Below are 15,674 nucleotides of genomic sequence, written 5' to 3'. Positions count from 1 at the left end.
TTAGCAGGTGATGGGTTATTTAAGTGCATTGTTTCAGTGATAAGGTTTGTAGTGTGAAATTAGAAGCTATTGTACTGGTATAAATGAGAGGATGATAAACTGAAATCAAGAGGAAAAATCAAGAACACCTTATGCTGGGTTTGCCACCAAGGTAATTGGTTTTTGAGAGCTAAAGAGAAAGTGATCTTGAATTGCCTGTCAGCAATTGCTGCCAAATCTTTTTGATATGTAAAATTGAAATGCTGTTGAGGTTTTTTGTTGTTGTTTTTTTTAACTCTTGAATGCCTTCCAAGTCTTTTCTCCAATAACACCAATTACCACATGGCAATTTAGGCAGAGATTTGAGAGGCTTTAGAAATTTATGCATAAATTTGTTACCCATAAAGGCACCCGAGTATTCTTGAGTTGGCTTGAAAGATAAGTCAATACTGCAGTGGTTACATGGCACTTGAATGTATGCATGTTCATGTGAGTTTTATCTTACAGCTTCCATGTGAATTCCATTCAAAATTGGATATTCTCTCTAAGTGCTGTTTTTTCACTTCATGAAAACTTCATGAAAGTTCATGAAGAGCCTAACAAATAAAATCAATATCATTTTCAAGGCTGGTTGAAGTGGAGTATCCCTTTGGCCAGTTTAAGTCAGCTGTCCTAATTCTGTTCCCTACCAGCTCCTTGAGCCCTTTGGTGTGGATGTCCTTTTCTCTGTACAACACTGTTTAGCAGACAACTATAAACACTGGTGTGTTATCAGCATTGTTGATTTTGTTAACCAAAACATAGCATCATGCCAGACACTCTGAAGAAAACAATTCTCCAGCTGAAATGAAGACAGAGGTAATTCAGGTTTTAGGCATTCCTTTCCCTTGTGCCTTTGCCAGTATTGACTGCTCACACCTGATGCCAGCACTCAAATGGGGCAGCCTGTGCAATAGAAACCAGCTAGCTTGTGGTCTGGGGGGCTGTCCACCAGGTGTCTGCAAAAGAACAGCAGGACAATAGGTGCTCTTCAGCTGTTTATGTATGCCAGGTTCCCAAAGGGCTGCAGTTCTGGAAAATGTTTAAGTGCTTTCTAATTCCCTGAAGGCTGAAAGCTGCCCTGTGGTCAGAACAAAGTAAGACTTCTGTGATTTAAGTGTTAGGAAGAAAAGGACAAAAAGGGGTGCCCAGCCAACCTACAACCTGGCATGCTGTTTATTTACATTTTATGCCTCAGCAGAATGACTCATTACATTGAATAATAAGAAAAAGAGAAGTGACAAAGGATAGATGTGACATTCCCCCAGGAGTTATTATTCCTGCAAATAACCGGCAAAACAATGGCTGTGGAAGTGATTGCCCTTTTCTAACACCTGAAGAACAATAACTTGTAAAAGAAAAAAGTTATTTAAAGGTGGGAAAGTAAAGTGGACCATGAGCAGTACAAAAAGGTACTGCTTTCTCCTGGAATGTTTCTAACTGCTTGTCCCCTGTATGTCAGATTTTCTGCTTATTATAGTAGTGTTTTCAGTGAAACACATTACAATGGATAAGAGTTCTGGGAAAAGACTGCGTGAGATCTTGAAGTATGGTAAGAAAAATTAATCCATGTTTGTCTAAAATTTTCTGCTGTGTTCTTCTATGGCAGCGTGCCTGACAAGGATGGATAATCTGTGAAATTAGAAGAGTTTGGCAAAGCTAACAGAAGGCAGATATGTTCTAATCAAATGAAATCTCAAAAGCTGACAATTTGTTCTCTGAGGGTCTCCAATATTATTATCAAATATTAAATACCGAGTTTTTAATTTTTGTAGTACATTTTTTTTTTCTCTGAACAAATAAATGAAAGTGTTCTGGGAAAAAAAAATGGCATGGAAATAAAAAAAAGGCCACAGTAAAGTTTTCCAAAAGGCAAAATATAAGAATAAATAATTATGACTGATATAAACCAGTGTGATTCAAAGCCAGAAGCAAGCAATCATATTTTAATAATTGAATTTTCTTCCATTTTGCATTCACACTTCATTGTTCATACTATTCATGTTGACAGCTATCAAAAAACTCCATTTGCAGTTCCTCACTTACCAACTTTCCCCATTCAGCGGGTTTCCTTCTCTACAACTTTGGTGCCAAATTTGCAATTCTAAAAAGTCAAAGTTAGTTTTATAAAATTAATTATACTTTTAAAATTATTTCAAAGGAGATTTCAGGTAGAAAATATATTAAGGAAACAGTACCTGAGGTGCATTTTTTTTACATTCTTCCAGATAAGCAGAAACAAGTGCAGGTTAAAAAATAGTTTTCTGTTTGAGCTGTGTGCTGAGATATCTTGACTGACATTAGCTCAGGGACATTAAAGGCTGATTAATTGGAAAATGACTTGTTCATCTTGAACACAGGCAAAATTTAGCTATTAAAATATGGTTTCAGCTGTGTTATATACAATCAGCAATAATTTAAAATCATTTTTCCATGCTGGCAATTACTTCCTGCTCTCTCTCTTAGCCATTCCTATGTGCCTACATTCTGTCCTGACCAGGGAATCCAAGGTCAGGAAGGCTTCTGCTGTTGGTGGGATAATGTATAAATGGTTCTCCAGTCTACCTTGGGCCTTAGACTGTGAGAGAAGTTCAGCTGGAACCTACACAAGAGAAAAGGCTACTTTAGATGTTCAGCTTTTCCTTCAGTCTTTCTCTCTTTGACTGGTTAATATAACTTTCCAATCTGTTTTCCAGTAACTGATCTATAACCATTTCCATAGATATTATCTAGTGGACAACTCTTCCTCATTTTGGCATGCTAGAATCTCAGAGTAAGGTAGAAGCTGATGTCAGCTGGGTTAACTAATGACATGAAAGAGAAGCAATCATGGTGATGGTACTCTGTCCTTCACAGGTAGATCTGGCTTTACCCAGAGCCTCTGGAGTAGGGTGTTGAGTACTTGTGCATACTCATAACCTGTCACTCCTCTCTCCCTCTTCTGAGGTCACTGGACCTACTTTCTCATGTCCTTCTCTCAAGGTGAGGTTGTGCCTCCTTTCATTGTCTGCTTACAGATTGTCCAGTTCTCCATTTCTGATAACAGAGAAATGTCCCACAAATGGTGAGACAGGAGAAGAGTTTGGCAGCTGGGGTACACTGCTGGAGGGTCTGAAGGGCACCTTGCTCCAAAGCACTCCATGGCACCTAAGGAGTTTGGCTTCTATTGTGGGGAACAGAGCAACCTCTGTGTTGCACACTGTGGTGTGTTAAGCTTTTATTCTGGATTTAGTGACTGTCAAAGGAAGCAGAAAGCTTTTTTATAGTTCCTAGTTTGGGTTAATATTCTACTTTTCTACAAATGAAAGTTGTGGAAAAGCAATTTCCAAAGTTTGTCAAGCGTTGTCAGCCTGGAACCTGGGGTTTGAAACGAGTGAATAGCGGATTAAGAAGAATTTAGCAGCTTTCCAGAGGAAGCGAATGAGTTTTACAAACAACCATTTCTATTTTCTGATGTGTCGTGTTATTTATTTATTTAATTATTTATTTTGCTGACACATTTAATATTTCAACACAACAGACTTCATGATTACCTAGAAGATTAAATGCTGTCTACTCAGAATTGTGGCTTTATTTTTTTACACCTTTGCCTGCTTGAAAATAGAAAATATAACCAGTCAAATTTTTCAGAAAAAAATGGCAAGCTATGTGAATAGTGTAATTGCCAGTGAAGTGTTACATTACTCGAACATGCAGGCAAATAAGCAATGTACCTGTTGCATCAATAGGAGAACTAATTAGAAGATACAGGTATATAGAACTGAAAGGAGATGGGAAGACAATCTTTACACTGTAGCATGTCTGGGATACAGTATCTGCTACATCATGCAATCCCTTAAAAAAGCTCCTGTATTTCTATTTTTGCGGGTTCCCATCTGGAAGATTTTGGGACCATTGCTCTGAGAAGTTTTGTAAGCGGATGATGGCCATAGTGTGTGAAATTGAAATTCCATCCAGATTATTAGTTCTATTTGAGAGCAGCCTAGGCAAGCATGGTGAACTGGAGCAAATACAGCAGTCAGGTGAAGTCCCTGTTGACTGGAAAAAAGGCAATATCACATCCATTTCTAAGAAGGGTAGAAAAGATGACCCAGAGAACTACTGACATGTCAGCCTCACCTCTGTGCCAAGGAAGATCCTTGAGCAAATGTGGACCTGTTGGAGCGTGTCCAGATGAAGGCCACAAAAGTGATCCCAAGGATGGAACACCTCTCCTATAAGGAGGGGCTGGGAGAGCTGGGGCTGTGCAGCTTGGGGAAGAATAGGCAGCGGGGAGACCCGAGAGTAGCCTTTCAGTATCTAAAGGGTGGCTACAAGAATGAAGGGGACAGACTCTTCAACAGTCTGCCATGATAGGACAAGGGGAGATGTTTTCAAACTAAAAGAGGAGAGATTGAGACTGGATATGAAGAAGTTTTCTGCAATAAGTGGTGAGGAACTGACACAGGTTACCCAGATACATAATAGGTACCCCATCTCTGGAGACAGTCAAGGTCAAGCTGAATGAGGCTCTGAGCACCTGATGTTGCTGTAGGTGTCCCTGGTCACTGCAGGGGAGTTGAACTAGATGATCCTTATGTGTCCCTTTGAACTCAAAAGTTTCTATGTATGAAATATACCCTGGTACTATCTTAACTGAATTTTCCACTCCAGCAATAAGCACTTCAAATAATAACTTTAAGCACAGTGAAGCTCTTATCTCCATGGTTGCTCTGGTCACCCTTGGAACCAGTGTAAATATGTTACATGTAGAAAGGTTTATTTTATTTTTATTTTTATTTTATTTATTTATTTATTTATTTTAATGCTGCTGTTAGTTTCACTTAGTGTTCTTTTCTTTTGTTTTCCTTATTGCTTAGTGTTTGCTTCATTATTTTGTTTGCTTGTTTGTTTTAAGGAGTAAACATGCCCACCTTCTCTCTCTCTCTTCATTCTTCTTCTAGGCTTCTGTTCTTTTCATCATTTATTCACTACTTTCCAAACCAGTTTTGGACATGACAGAACAGTATTATCAGCCATCCTTCTCTTTGCCTTTTCTCCATTGGCTCGACTGCTTTTTTTTTTTTTTTTTTTTTTTTTTTTTTTTTAATTTAAATTATTATTATTATTATTATTATTTAACTGACAGGAGTCAGAACTGCACGATGTGGTCAAGATACCAGCATAGCATAGACTAATGCAGTGGCAAGACCTTGTAAATTTGCTGATAACTCTTGATTCTTGAAGTTGTTCTTGAAATTTGTTTCTGGCTCAGCTGTTTTCCAGCCTAATGACTGTTCTTCCACTGTCATAATCTCATGGAAAAACCACTGGCACAATGCTCAAGTCTCATCCCTGGTTTTGGTTACACAGTAACCCTTAGCAAATCATATCTCTGTGTACCTCCTCTCTCCCCTCAGTAAGATTTTAAAGGTCTCTTTCTTCTAGCTTCTTCTCTTCTAGCTTTCTTCTAGCTGCTTCTTCTTCTCTTTCTAGAATGTCAATAGATGACTGAGTTTGTGGGTTGTGCTGTATTGCATTCTGGAGGTATCCCAAGCACTTGCACAGGGTAATACTAACTGCTGCTATGATTCTGTCTTTCTTAACCTACAGAAGGTTGCCATGCTAAAAACATTCTGAGCATATATATCTGCAGCCTTGTTTACTGAAGTTAATCTTGCCAGTTGCTTGTTCTGGATATGGGAGAAATAGGAAATCTCTATCTTTAGGAAAACTTTTCTAGGGATTTAATCAGGAGAAGAAATTATATGCTTTCCTCATCTGTGGTCACAGTACTTTCAGAAATATTGGGGGAAGGTTTCAATGGAGCTCTGCAACTTTAATCTCCTGGCATCAGCTTACATGGGCTGCTCAGTCACCTTTGGAAAAACTCAGCCTGTTTTTCCAGCTCTCTGGCTGTAAAATATCTCCGCCTGGAAATCTGTGGAGCTGTGCTCAAGATAAATAGCAAAAGGTCATCTTAGCTTAGACTCAGTGCTACATTAACACAGCCATGTGCCTTTGTTCACATTTGGTTTGAAAATGCTGGTGATCTCTAGGCTTCCAGCCTTTAAGCTGGATGCAACTTGGGATCTGAATTGGCCATCCCTCAGGTGAAGACCACTGTGAATTGTCCAAATGCTCTGCTACTCCTGTCCACTTCTGTTTATTTCCTCTGGCCTTACCTGTTGTGAATGACCGCACCTCTACATGGCAGCACAATTTGCTGTATCACCTGTGGTCCATTGTATTTGTCTTGATTAAAATGGATTGATGAACGGTCGACCAGGCTCTCATTTCTGTGGTATGCTCATGAACACTGATTAGAGCTTTGATTTTCTTGAGTGTGTATGAAAATGCAGTAACACTTAAAGGAAAAATTAACATAATGAATTTTCCTGGGACCAATGCATGCAGAACTATATTTCTGTTTATCTGCCTTCTCCCTCTATCCTGGGGAATGTACCTTGTTTATACATTGGAATAGGGAGCTCAGGGGGAGGTGGTGAGGTCGCCATCTCTGGTAGCATTTAAGAGTCATATGGATACAGTACTTTAGGACTTGGACTTCATGATCTTAAAGGTCTTTTCCAGCCTAAATATTTCTATGATTCTAAACAGGATCAAATAGAAAATTGTCTAAGGCTGATAAACAATTTGTTTTTCCAGAAAACTCTGCATAGGCAGAGGAAGAAGTATGAGGTCCTTAATAGTTGGGTGATTTACCTTTTGAGGATTTGGGAAACCTCTAGTTTATATTCAGATGTAAGACTTTCTGATTTAGTGGTCGTTTTTTTTGACAAAATGTCTTTACCTGTTCCAGCTAAGTACTTTCTTCACCAGATAAAGAATGAGAACAGTGCATGGAGCCATGGTCAAAACAGCCTGTGAAAAACCACAAATTTCTCTGCCATTAATTCCTTAATAGACTGAATATTTTCTGCACATATTTCTTTTTCATAGCTAAAATCATAAAAAAAATCACCTAGATCATGTAAAAAGTCATGTTGAGCAGCACATAACATAATGACAACCGTGAAATATTGAGTGGTAAAGATCTGATTCATTGCTTTATTTTTCTTGTCTCCATTAATTTAGGAAAAGAAGTACTTCATTTCCTGGTGCTTACTCTATAAACATTGCTCATTTGTGATCCTTGGTGAATGCATCTACCTTAGACAGCTTTTTAGCTTCTCAGCCTTAGGCTGAAATTCTGTAAGTTCCATTGAAAATCCTACATCCCTTTTTCTAGTTCATTATGGCGTGTAGTTATTTAATCATTTAGTATTATTTGTAATTCTGCTGGAACTAGATCCACTTATAACCTAATATGCAAAAGCAAAGCATAGAGGAGCGCTCAGGTGGTGCTTGATGAGGGGAAATATTCTCACTTAAATGGACCTTGACAGCGAGATTTCATCTCCCCCTGTGCCCATCCTTTCCATGCTGCCTCATTTTTAACACTGCTGTTATGAGCACAGCAACCACTTCATTAGTCCAATATGACTAATTTCTCCTACTCCTCTTTCATATCTGTTTCCTAAAGGAGGTGATAACTGGTAGCCTCTTCATGTCTGGACATCTTTTGTTTTTCTGCCTCCCAGTTCATAACCCTTAGGATGTTAACAAAATCTTATTTAGAAACTAACCCATATTTTACAAATTATTCTGTACACTTGCAGATGCATTCAGACATACGTTGGATCCTATTTCATTGTCTAATGATGGCATGTATGTGTTGACATTGTGTGTTGTGACACTCAATTCATGGAGATACATTTACTGAAAAAACATATATATCTATGTATAGATATCAGACAACCTATCACAGAAGTGATCATCATATTTTAGACAAGTCCAAAAATTACCCCAGATCTCGGGGGCACAACATTCAATTGCTTCTCTATATTGTCGGCCCTGGCATTTTCAGTTATATAGCCTAAGACAATTCATTCATAGGGATTATATCCTGGAACATGATTCTACCTTGTAATCTGTGTAGATACATATACTTCTGAAATACTTTTGGGGTGGTAGCGGGATCAAAACCAGCAGAAATGTTCAAAAATGAGCCCCTTGCTGCTAAGCACATTGTGCTACCCTGTCTAGCTGAAGTTATGCAAAACATTAAAAAAGAAGAATGATTTCATATACTAACTGAAAGAAAGAAATGACTCATTCAGGGCAAGCTAACCTAATTTACAATAATATGGGTTAGGTTAAATTAATCATGCATAAAATCTTGTGGTGCAGCCATATCTTAGCAGGGTAACCAGTCGCTATAGAATACTTCGAAGATACAGAAGTTACAGCCAAGAACCCAATTACTATTAATGGGTGCCTCACATTGCTTGCTCTGACCATATTCAGGGGACCTGCGATTTTTTTCTCTGTTTAAATACTGTCTGCATTGTTTAAAATGGTGGTGTACAACGTGTGGTGTTTCATAAACTGATTTTTTCTTCCTTCTGAAGTGCTTTGATCATCTTTAAGATAGGAAACTGAGTCTACTCAAGCTAAACATCTAAGAAACAGGATATGTTTTGCTGTAATAAAATCTTCTGGAGTTTAGAGGGACTGATCCAGCTGCTACTGAAATCATGGCAAAGTAACAAGTATACGTACAGATCAAAAAGTGTAGGATTAGCTATTTCCTGAGATTTTTGAAAGCGGTAGTGTACATTGAGACTTCTGCTCATGACATCATCAGATGGTTTTTGACCATCTAGTTCATGGCTTCTATAGAAGTATGATTGTTTTAATTACTTTCTCAAAGAAAAGTGAAGATTAATCTCAGTAGGGAGACTGACATGAAAAAAGAAGGTCATAAGTGAGCCTAAATCAAAATTTCAAAAAGGATAAGAAATATCTGCTGGTGAGCAGCTTTCATTTCACACCATCTGCAGATTTGCTCTGAAAGCTCTATTGTGGGAGGGAAATGTGTAGCCAAGCAATACTACCAATTGCAGTTCAAGCTTTTATGCTGATTTCCCCTAGTTATTTCCATTGCAGTCTCTCTTTCCAGTGTTCCCTGTTCTATTCTTCAGCTTTTTTTCCCCAAGCAGTTTCTCAGCAACCATGTCTTGTATTATGATTATAATGATTTTTCCTTTGTAATTCCTTAGTCATTTATAAAAGGCTTTCAGAGGATTTTAAGTGTCAGTGTTATATAGAAAAGTTCATCAAATAAAAGTAGATAGAGAATCTTTGGTTTATTACTGCTTCCATTTGTTGTAACAGGGCCTATGACTTTAAAAAATTGAGTGAGGCTTAGACTGGTGTTTTTCCAAGATGCTAAGGGTAAAAAGGCAGTCATTCAATTGCTTTGTTCCACAATATCCATCCTTTAAAGCTTGTGAAATGTCAGAATAGACAATATATCTCAAGCATCTTTTTCAGAGTGCAGAAGATGTTCTACAAGATGTAGCACTATAAAGTATGAAATGCTCTGTCCTAAAGTGAAGCGCGAATCATTGGAGTGACCTGCAACGTAAATTGTTCTGAACTCCTTCTGGGAGTAAATAAGGCTTTCCTAACTGTTTGGGTATGAGTGTCCTATTCTCTGTTGTTCACTGTCAGCATGGAACGGCATTAGGTCACTTCTACCAGTATCAGAATACAAAAGCCAGAATAATCTGCCAGTTGTTGAGCCCTGTTGCAGATCTCAAACTTTTTGGTGACCTGGGTATCTGTACTGCATCATGGCCTCCTGGTAGCCAGCCGTAAGCTACTGACTTGAGGTTTTAAGTTAAAAATAATGCTTTTTCAACCACTGTTTCTTTTCATATCCTGAACAGGACACACTGTCTCTCCTCTCTGGAAATTGCTGGATTATATGGAGTGGAGCTTTATTCCACTGCTTGCCATTGGCTGTCATTAAGTGATTTCCCTGCAGATCACAGATTCATTGGAGGAGCTACCTAAAGCCAATGATTTCCAGCGCCCAATATGAGGTGAGTTCTAGAGGCTAAACTCTACAGACTGTGTTGAATATTGCTTCCACCAGCTGTACGTATATTTAATGGGAGCAAGGAGAAGAGATGAGGGAGAGAAAACACTAACGTTAATATTTTCTTCTTTGTTCACTGCCGGTGGCAGAGTTTGTATTGCAAAGAAAGACAGATGTATCACATGGAAGAGAAAGTAGATTTTGAGTTCTGAGTCAGCACTCTCACCTGAGGTGATAGAGGGCAGGCCTACAGTTTTTGACACCTGTTTCTTCTGAACGATCCACTGCTTGCAATTTGTTGTTGCTGCAGTAGCAAGAGAAATAAAGTGCCTAAGACAAGTTACAGGATGACTTAAACCTGTGTTTGAATTTTTAAAACTATGTCCCTGTGCAGTTCTTTGATAACCAGAGGTGATCAAATAAGCAAAACAACTTCTCTGCATTTTTTGCTTTCAGAGACTAGCCCTTGCCCACGTGCAACTGAAGCAACCCAAGTAAGATTTCCTTTCAAGCTGATTTATAGGTAATTTTGAGAATTCTGTCCTTTAGAATACTTCTGAGGGATATTGACTTGTATAGCTCAGACAAGAAAGGCAAGGTTGGTAGGAAAATGTAAGTAGTCTTATGAACTCAAAGTAGGGTGTCTGACACTTCCTTTCAATGCAGCTGTAGTTAATTTGAAATGCCTTTAGTCTTCCACACTGTAACACTATGGATTTAATAATCTTTCATTAGCTGAGAGGTTAATCTTGGCTAGATCACAAGTCGACTTGTTTTCTACTGTGAAGCTAATTGATGCTTTCACTTGTAGACCATCAGCAACTGAGAAACAATTGAGCTCTTGGAAGGTGAATGCTCTTTGATGCCAGGACTGCTACCAAAACTGAAACTGTCTTTGGTAATGATGAGGCTTTTTCAGTGCTTGCCTTAGCCAACATTGCTGGCATTGATATTGTTAACGCTGAGGTCACCTGCTACAAGATTGCCACACCAGGATTGATACTGATGCTTATATTAACAATGATACCGTTCAGCATAGCCATTACCTGTGATTTCCCATTACCAATAGAAAGAAAGAGAGAAAGGAAGACAGGAAGAAAATGAGAATTGGACTATCAGGAAATGAAATAACTTTCAAATGTTATTTCTTGAATGAAAGTATGGAAATTACTCTAACTGCTTTCCAGATGGAGAATTCAGTCTAGTGCAAGCTGAATTGAGGGCTAACTACTAAAAACTGCACAAGTTAATAGGACTTCTACACTTAAATAAAGCTTTGTGTGATAGTTAACCAAAGCCTCAAAAATGAGTACTAAGCTGTTCATTTAAAATGAAAGAAGTGGCAAGAGGCATTTGGGATTTTTGTTGTATTTGCAGCTGACCAGGCAGCTAGCCAAAACATTTCTGATGAAAGAAAATGTTTCTTATTGAAATCCTTTGGCTTTAATTGTAAATGAGGTTCACACGAACGTTTGAACTGATTTTTGAATAGGCATTTTCTGGAAATAATTGAAAGAAATGAAAAGGGCAAGGATGTCTGCATCGTAGGGTTGTTCCTGTTGCTTTTTGACATTCATTACAACCAATCAAAGGATAACAGAAATAGATTTGTGACTGACCTTGGCAAAAATGGTTAGCTGAAGAATTTGTGACAGTTTCCAGTGGATGGGACATGGTTTAGACTTGATTTTGACTTGGAAGATGAGGAAATTTAATGTCATGTTGGAGGTAACTGTGGCTGCTAATAACTAGGTGCAAAAGGTAATTCACTTTCTGCTTATGTGAATAAACCAGAGTACTGATTAGACTTGCCACTGAAAAAAGAAAAGATTCAGAGTAATGAAGATAAGTGAACTGCTTCTCAGAATAAATGTAGAAGGAATTGGAGAAATGTATGCAGTAGTGCGTAGGAAAGAAAGAAAAAGAACGACACAAAGGAAAATGTAAAGTGATGCAACTACTTAAAAAGCCAATCGGGACCCTAGGAATTCTGCATTTATGCTTGCACATGTGTATGTAAAGGTTACTTAGTAATTTGGATTAAACCCAATCTTCAAATAAAAATGAAAAAACAAAACCAAAAAAAAAAAAAACAAAAAAACCCACAAAACAAAGCTCCCAGTTCAAACAGTGTACTTTTTTTTTTTTAATCAGTGGAGCTACTTTTTGTTGTGTATTATTATTGTTATTATTGTTTGGTGGCCTCATTATTATGACAAGACAGGGTAGGGGAGGAAAGGAAGGAGAGTAAAATAAAACAACTCCATTATAATTTTTTTCCTCGAGTATTCTGCTTGCTGCAGCTTAGTTCTGATTCCTCAGGTTCCTCATTAAACATTTGTGGGTAACAAATGGTAAAACAAGTCAAATACGTATCTGTAAGACTGTTGGAAACATCTTCATTTGTGGTAGGAAGAAAGGCCAAGAAAGGAGCCTAAGGGAAGGCTGTCAGAAAGTGAGGTAGAAGGTAAATCTAAGTATTATACGTACTGGGGTTTATAAGAAATGTGCTGCTTTGAGGAAGGATTGATCAACTTCTCAAGAAAACTTTACAAGTTTTTTGCTCAGTAAAACAATTTCTGTGCCACCTGTACAGTTTGAGTGGGATGCAGTGCAGAGTGTAGAAGCTATAAAGCAAGTAATGTGAAAACAGCTTTAGTGAGAAAGTCTTTGAGTGAGAACTGTACTGGAGATAGTTGTTTGTGTGTTTTGTTGGTTTTTTTTTTGTAATAGATAATCTTTGTCTCTATGTTAAGATGCATCGGTGTTACCTAACTCCCTGGCCTGTGTTAGAAAATGTGAGTAAAGATTTGGGGGAAACAAAAGAAGGGTTCTTTTAAAATTTGTATTTAAGAATTAGATACAAAATATCTGCTTGTTCACTTGTTCAAAATATTTGCTAATGATAGCTTTCACAAACTTAAAATTTGCAAATTATTATTATTATTATTTATTTGCCCACAGCAGCCTTGCACTCAGCTTTTTGCTTGGTGTTACAAGTAGAAAAGTTACAGTGCAATTATTATAGCTTCTTCTGGCTTTGTAAGAGGAAAGGTTATCACCTGTGCATCAGCTGAGTGGCAGTATTTCTCACTCTGCCAAAAAATCACTGTCCTTTTTGAATGAAAAGGAAGTGTCATACGGATGGATCCTCTGCTCTGGAGGAAAAAAAGCATACGGTGGCATGAAGTGAGCGTTTCTGAAAGAGAGAAATCTTATTTCAGTTCTTTCCATGCTTATCAATCTGTAGGTCTGTGACAAATGAATATATAATTTATTATTTATAATTAGTCAAATAAAAAAGATCGGCAAACTTGAGACTTGATCTTTGCTCAAGTAGCAAGGCTGTTGCACTGGGATGCTAGATACAGAAATAAAATATACTCAGTATATTTATATTTAATATATTTATATACAATACTCAGAGGAACAGAAAAGTACCTTGTAAATTATTATAATCTGTAAGGATGTGTACATGCTAGTAATAGCCTTTATGCTACCTCATTGTACAGCTTCTGACAGTACGTAGACATGAATATATTAAGTAGCAAGACGATCATGTAGTGACAGGATCTATGTTCCATAGAAGTAAAAAGCAAAAATCCATAGATTTCAGTGGAACCAGACACAGATTTGGAGGCAGAAGATTAAAGGTGTAGAGAATGATCATTAAAACCCAGGAAAAGTCATGTAGGAGAGTTTAAGATATGTGCACTTCTGTATTTGGCAAGTGAGGCAGCAGTTCAGTTACCGAAAAGTGAGAAAGCCAATTAAGGAAAAAGAAACCAGGATTTTTGAAAAGGCTGCCTTACTCCTCTTTTATTAAGAACCGAAGCAGTACTGCCTCCTTATACATGCATACACTCTCTTTTCAGTTCTAGAGAAAAGCCGTTTGTATGATGGGGTGTTTCACTGAGGAGCAGTCAGGCTTGAGAATCAGAGAACCCCACACATGCAGAGACCTACGGCTGAGATGCTGAGCTGTGGGATGCAGGATAAGGCAGAACATTGAGATGCAATAGTTCTCCCTACCTATAAATCATTTATAGCCCAGAGAAGCAGAGAAGTCGTTTCAGTAATTTCAGCAGGTTTTAAAGGAGGTCACCTTTTGTAACTCAGCCCTATTTACTCCAAATATAATTTAATTCAGGTCAAGGAGCTGGGTAATACTATTACTAGTGATTTGCCATATCACTCTCTTGATGTCCGTGCTGCTATTGCTTCAGCCAAGAGGATCAATAACACTCACAGAGAACGAAAATTTCTCTAAATCCTACATTTATCTTCTTTTCCATCTGAATGCTCATCAGCGATGCTATCTGAAAAATTACCTGCATCATGACATGGCTTTCTTTTTCTTTTTGTATTCAGAAAGCAGCTAAATCTACAGCAGTTGTACCAGCACACTTCTATGGCCTCCAGCTTCAAGGTTTGTTTATATTACACAGAATAACCACTGGGATGTTTTTCATTTTTAATGCAACTGTTTTACTACTTGTAATGAGCAACCATAGTAATTAAATTAGGAGAGACGGGAAACAAATGTCTGAGTTAACCATAAAAAAAAAGATTATTTGCAGTCGTTAGGTGAGAGCTTATTCTTGTCTGTTTGTAAAGTTCCTCATACGCTCAGACGTTTTTGCAATCAATAATAAAACACTGCAGTCAGAAAACACAAAGATTGCTCTTCTCTAAGTTTGGCCCTTCTTTATTTGTAGTTGAAAAGACATCTGATGAAATGCATCCAGTTTGTTTGTTAATAGAAAGGCTTCTAAATGAAGTTTCTGTTGCTAACACAATGGGGGGAAATTGTAATGGAAAAAGAGGCGCAGAAAAGGGTGTATGAGTGAAGTAAAGAACAATTTGCTGCCTCGCTTAAGGCTGGAATGATTGTACAAGCACCAACAGAAAGGCTGGCTGGGAGAAGCTGGTTTTAGGCTATACCTGTCAGTGTATAGAGCAGGGGAAAGCACTGAGAAAATTGAATTTTGGGAACAAAGTCTGTCTAATGAGCATTTGTCCTCCAGAACAAGGCTTAGAAAGCCAGAGTGGGAACCTGTTTTGAATACACTGGTCTCAAGAGGAAAATGTACCAAAGATGGGTGGCAGGGCCCTTTCACATTGGGCTAATGAAGAGAATCTTAATTAATACCTGTGGAGGTATTATCGTAAAAGATCTTCAGAGCAATTTGGAGGATACAATTCTCCAATAAAGAATTGGAAACTTCTCTCCACTAATTTACACTTAAGTATTTTTTCAAATGCAACACAAAATACGTTTGCTATTGTTGAGAACATTCATATCGCTGAGATCCACTTGGTGGTGGTAAACTCTTCCATCTTGATTGTTTCTTAGCAAATCAACAGCCCAATAACTAATAGATGGCTTTTGCTAGGCTTCTCTTAGTGATGTTTTATATTCCTCTGGCACAGGCACCAAGGGCAAGGAGCACCCATTCTGCAGCAAAGCTATTTTGCAGCTCTCTCCCTAGGCAGTGCTGTCTCCCTAAGAAACACTTATCACTACAGGGAGAGAGATGCATATCTGGAACTGTTTTCTCAAATTACTGCCCACGCAGGATCCTTTTTGATAATTAATGGTGTGAGTGATGAAAAACAATCTCTTGTTATTTAATGTATTGACATATGGTACTGGGTAAGGTGTGCTAGGCAAAGCGAAAAAGGCTATAAGACAAATCAGTGCAGTTTTCAATCTATGCTCTCCACC

The sequence above is a fragment of the Excalfactoria chinensis genome, chromosome 4, assembly GCF_039878825.1.
Source record: "Excalfactoria chinensis isolate bCotChi1 chromosome 4, bCotChi1.hap2, whole genome shotgun sequence".
In the NCBI taxonomy this organism is placed as follows: domain Eukaryota; kingdom Metazoa; phylum Chordata; class Aves; order Galliformes; family Phasianidae; genus Excalfactoria; species Excalfactoria chinensis.
This window is presented reverse-complemented; position numbering follows the sequence as displayed.